The sequence below is a fragment of the Pinus tabuliformis genome, chromosome 3_1 (assembly GCF_031772625.1).
Source record: "Pinus tabuliformis cultivar Carrire ecotype Pingquan chromosome 3_1, CPIR1, whole genome shotgun sequence".
In the NCBI taxonomy this organism is placed as follows: domain Eukaryota; kingdom Viridiplantae; phylum Streptophyta; class Pinopsida; order Pinales; family Pinaceae; genus Pinus; species Pinus tabuliformis.
Window position 1 is genome coordinate 259,755,967 of NC_142301.1, and position 5,922 is coordinate 259,761,888.

General features: G+C 38.3%; 1 long non-coding RNA gene across 1 annotated transcript; it reads right to left on the reverse strand.

The window, feature by feature from the left end:
• Window positions 1-960: 960 nt before the first annotated feature.
• On the reverse strand, window positions 961-1,527 carry LOC149186791 (uncharacterized). Its single transcript, XR_016256156.1, has 2 exons — window positions 1,338-1,527; window positions 961-1,198 (listed from the first exon to the last, which is right to left on the reverse strand). It is a non-coding gene; the product is annotated as an uncharacterized LOC149186791 (long non-coding RNA).
• Between the last annotated feature and the right edge of the window lie 4,395 nt (window positions 1,528-5,922).

Below are 5,922 nucleotides of genomic sequence, written 5' to 3' on the forward strand. Positions count from 1 at the left end.
TTCTAGACACCTAAAATCTTAAAGTTTGATAATTGCTTTACAAAATTGGCTGCAAAATTTTATCAAAATATTACCAAAATTTTCATGATTTTCAAGGCAAAAAACAATCTAATTAGACTAGGCTATATAAACTACTTCTCTCAATATAATAATAGAGTATAGATAAACTACCTCTCTCAATATAATAAAATAGTAGAGTAATAAAATAATTTTAGAATATCAATATTGTATAATTTCAACCAGTCAATTATAATTTTTATAATTCTTTTTATGGAATTTCAAATAAAATTTACCTCAAATCCAGAATCTAGTTAATGGAAAAAAAAGTTCTGCCGTACTGCCTCTTATCCATGATTGTTTTTAGTGTTCAATGAGGTTTTGTCCACGCAGGTTCTTTCCAATTGTCATATTATTATAGTTCATGATTGTTCAATGTTCAATGAGGGATTTGATCTCCTTCCGATGCCCATATTCCTTTCTTATATATTTGAAATGTCTGCATTTGCTTTACATAAAGAGGATCTTGTCCTTTAAAAATTAGTTCTACAAGCATGCGCATGCTCTATATAATGTTGTTTAGGCATCAAAGCGATCAATTCCGTATGATTACATATAGTATATGGGATTTAGGTTCAACTTATCTTATCAGAATCTAGATTTTATAATTACTCTTCGGAACTTCAACGAGCTTTACCATTAAAGGGGAATATTTATATTATTTTTTATAATAGATAAAATTGAAGAAACTGGAATTTATAACGCAGGTTTATTCCTAGGATATCTTGAACTCGCAAAATATTTTATTTTACTTTACGAGGCCGTTAAAGATGGGAGTGCAGGAATATGTGATATGAAGTCAAACTCATAACGGAATCTGCAGAAATATAAATTAATTGAAATTAACAGGTTGATGTGGTAGTTATCAGGGACATCTAAATCATAATAATAAACAAGGGAGCATAAACCAACCTTGCAAATTGCAGGAAAGAAGCGTTCTGTGTCTCTCGTTTAGTCAACATTAACGGAACGCTGACAATGCGATCAGAGTCTTATACATTAAAATGCGTATTGTCAGATGGCAGTGTTCCCTGAAAAACTACCCCACATAGGATGTATTCAAGAAATTCAGACTGAGAAAGCCAAGGGCTTCACCCTCACCAATGTTGCGTTTTCACAGACGGCGTTATCAATCACAACCCTGAAATCAAATCAAAACAGAAAGATTGCTCAATAGTGAGCTAACGAAAATTCCCTAAAAAACCGAAAGTCCCCGCAGCAACTTATTAGAAAACCATTTTCTGTAAGGAAGAAGGAAGGTCACAGAAGAAACTACTAACTGCAAAGTCTTCTATGTCCCTGAAGATTTCTCTCCGCTGTGCTATTATTTTCCTCTGCAGATACACCAAAGACAATATAAGCAAGCTCCTCAGATGTTGTGAATCGGCGAGATCATTCTGTATTCAGAAGATGCATTTATATAAGAGCGCACAAATAATCCCTGCTTTATGTGGTCAATGGATGATCCAATCTGGGAAACTAGAGAGAGTGGCACCTCCAACTCTCGGCCTCTCGTATGGCGGAACCAGTACCGGAAGAGCGTTGGAAGACCATGATGCGAGGAGAGACCCCTGTAGATATTCGAAATCTCTGTGGTGTGTTCGTTTCACTTCGTTTCAGAAATTTCATGGGCAGTTTGGGCGCGGAAATAACATTTGAATTTTGAAATTTTGGGCACCAAGATTGGGCGATTGCATTGAATGACTATAGAGGTTGCATTGAATGAGTATGGTGTACTATCATATCCACCGTGTGACAGGTTGGAAGGGAGCGGCCGGGAAAGGTATGGAGCATAGTTGCCGGAAAATCATGGGATTGCATGTAGCTGTCGCGTCAGTATCCCATACATACATGGATTTGGTTGTAAGGACGGTGCATCCATGCATCCATGGGCTCTTCGGGTTACGTGGACTATAGCATTAATGATGCTATAGTCCATGAAATAGCACTTGCCCATACATGTTCCCATAGTCAACGGTGGCTATAAATATATGTACATGGTTGCATGGTTTTGTTTTAACCCAAGTATATCCCACCAAATGCGTTGGTTACAAAACGGTTTTGGGTATATATTATAATATATGTCAATGTTTATATATTATATGTATCAACCCTTTTAACAACCCTCCACTTTGGTTATGGAGTTTTGTTTAATATAACAAAATAATTTTGTTATATAGTTTTGATTTATATATATATATATGTATTAACCCTTTTTCCCACTTTAGTTAATATATAATTTATTTTTTGGGATTTATGATTTTTGGTTCAGTTATTTTAATAATTATATTAAAACAATTTTTGTTATATGGTCTTTTAATTTAAAATGATTTTTGTTGCTTGTGCAGGTTTAGGAGGTCAATGATGGGATGACAAATGTCAAGCTGCCATCTAGGTCCCACACGCTGACTAGGATGCCATGTGGCGCACTGTGGGCCCCAATTTCCCCCTGCCATACCAAACTTTAAAGAGCTCTATCTTTTGCATATGAGCTCAGATTGACAAACCATTCGCGCCATCGCGATCAGGAAGACGAGCCCTCTTAACTGATGCCAACAACTTTTCCTTTCTGCCATTTTGAATTTCGAGCTTTATCCATCCCCTTGGTGTCTTGAGATCCACCTGGATCAATCCTCCCCACTGAGGAGCTTTTGGTCCTCCAAAAGCATGAACAATAACCTGCATCTCTATCTGTACCCTGTCTGCATCACAAGTGTTCTGAAAAGGTCTTGCTTCCATCTCCTTCACCTTTGTTCTTCGGAGCCTTAAGCGATGAACCAACACCTGCTACTTCTGCAACCTGTAGTACATTGCTTGCAAATGACATGCTTGAATGACATGACCAACCTAAAGAGCGAAACATCCCATACTCGCCACGAGTTTATAACACATACTCGGTGGTCAAGTTTACAATAAGATGGACGTAATACTCGAGATGTGACAACAATGCCAACTCATCATGGTTGCTTCAAAAAGTGATGGAAAACACATCATCACTGCAACACATGATTTACATACATTAGGCCAAACACTATTGTTTCGACAAGTGATGGAGACATAACATCACTTTAAGAGTTTTAACATGAAATTCAAAATACAACTCAAAACATGACCAGACATCATTGTTGTTGACCTAGTGATGGAAACCACATCATCACTTTTACACTTTAAAATGCAACAAATGATTTACAAAAGAATGACCATGAAATGACAACATGTCTAGAAACCATTTCTCACTGATCAATGTGAATGGGTCACCTCCTTCTGGCAGTTTTTCTTGTCGAACAACTACTCTTCCTGGTTCACGCACCGATGTTTTGTCTTTAAGGCGCTGCTCTAGATGGAGCTTCCAGCAAGTGGCTCTCTGATGGCCATTTCTGTCGCAATGACTGCAGTAGGCTTTCTTCCTCCATATCTGCTTAACCTGCTTCTTGTCATGCTATTGAGAGGGTTTTTCACGCCTCATGAGTGTTGCCATTCTTTTCCAACACTTGGAAAAGGTATGGTTAGGTAAACCACAAAAAGTGCATATTTTTCGATGCCTTTATCTTCGTTCATTTTTAACAACATGATCATAATCAAAATGAACATTCGAAGATCGAAAGTGATTATACCTTCCTTTGATGTTTTTGATGTCAACACGCTAATGAGAGCTTGCCTCGGCTCTCTCCCTGTGATGGAAAATACCATGGGATGATGTGGATGCTTCCCCATCATTCTCTTTCCTCGACGATGTCTCGAACGACTTCGACACCTTTGAGCACTCTCCAACTTCTTTCCTGACATACCCAAGTACTGCTTGACGGGGTAATTCCTCTACTTTGATGGGGTTGACAATGCCTTGGCCATTAACGCCCAAGCCTTTTCCTTCATACCCCATTCTCTTCAACAATTTGGAGCCAATTCATGTGGTGTGATTTTCAAACACAGCGAAATCATCATCAGGAAACATACATGAAGATGGAGAACTACTTTTACCTCACATGAGTCATGCTGCATCTTTTCCAAGGCCTCGTCCTTTGCTTGCAGCTGTCGTAGCAAACTTTGTTTTTCCTCTTTCTCTTCATGTAGGCGCATCTTCAATTCATCATTCTCTGTTTGAAGATTATGTTTGTTTTGCTTCAATTCTTCCACGGCCTCTTCTGTGGCTTGCAACTGAAGTTGCAACCGCTCCTTTTCCTCTGTCTCTTTCTGTAGAGTTTCATACATGATTTCCACTCTCTGGGAAATTTTGACCATGGTCTCATACATTGCTCTTTCATTCTTTGTCGCTGCAAGCTCCATTGTTCACATTGCAATTCACATACACGTAAAGATCGCTCTAATACCATTTGATCTAGGTCCGGGTGTGAAGAAGGACCTTTTACTTTCGTGATGTGTTAAAATTGCAATTAAATGAACATGAATGAATACATCTGCATGCTGTAAAGAAGAGTAACATAACAATCATCAACACATGAAAACAGAATCCGTTGATAACGGAGTTTGTCCAGGAGGGACTACGTCTCCAGGCCCTGGTGTCAAGATGGTGTAGGTCGCTGCATTATGTGTTGTCAAGAAAGATGATGTACATAGAGATGATGTCTCGATCATACAAGGAAGAATGCCCTCACGCAGGAGTGGCTCTAAAAGAGATGTTCCACAGTTAGAACTCTCAATCAAAAGACTCCTATCAGTATGACACAAAACAAGCATGGTGCGCATCTCGCCAACATGGCACAAAAGGGATGTCAAAGCAAAACAAATGCATGACGACAACAAGAGTATCCCAACAACATACAACAAGGGATCTCAAAGCATAACATAAAGAGTTATGACAGAAAGTACATCACATAGAAAGATTCTGCATAACATAAAGCAAGGAATCATGACAACGTGAAATAAACAAGATCCTGCATCAATCATAAATCATGGATCTGTACAACATAATGCAAAAATAAGAAGTACATGAACACATCATATACCTCATCACCAAGGGCCATCTGAAGCAAAGGCTGTCAAAGTGCTGAAGCTGGTTGAAGCATCGATCTCACAACATCGATCACAAGAAGACTGTTCGCACATGAAGATGGACATCTGCACTGGCACTTAGAAAAGTGAATGAAAGAATAAATGAGAGAAAGACAAATTTAAATACACCATCAGATTGTGGTGTTAAGTAATGTTGAAACGACTGTCCAAAATCCGAATTTTGAGAATTTTAAAATTCGGAGCACAAGGAATCTTTTAGATTCCCTCGGGATTCCTGAAAGACACTGTTTCAGGGATGAGTTGAAAATCCGCTGCTCAGATGTCAAATCTGATTTCACCATTAGGATACCTGTGGAAAACCATGAAAAACACGTATAAACTTGACCATATTCTGACAAAGTGAAATTTTACCTCCTTGGGAAAATTTCATGGCTCATGGTTTTGCGCCCTATTTTCGTTGAAATCATGGTCCACGTGCACTCTGGAAATGACCGAAAAATGCAGACGTCTGATGAATAGACAGACAACATCATTGCGCTCGTGGCGACGAGAGGTGTAAAAACCATATAAAATTTGTCAATTTCTGAGAAGTTGAAAATTTTGTCCTTCTGCAAAATTCATAGTTCCTGCATTAAAAAATTATTAAACTACCTCGATTTGTGTGCCAGCTCCTGTTTCGAAATTCGTGCAGTCCTCCTCCTCCCAACGCTGGCAAAATTGAGTTGTTAAATAATATCCCTCGTGGAACTATCAGGAAATTGGTTTGGTGTAGTGGTAAAACTTAAGATTTGGTTGAGGCTAGTCAATTCTTCTTTTTCAACTTTTATCTAGTTTTGGTTTCATAACCCAACTGTTATTTAACATTGACACATTTTTCCAGAATTTGTTTGGTAA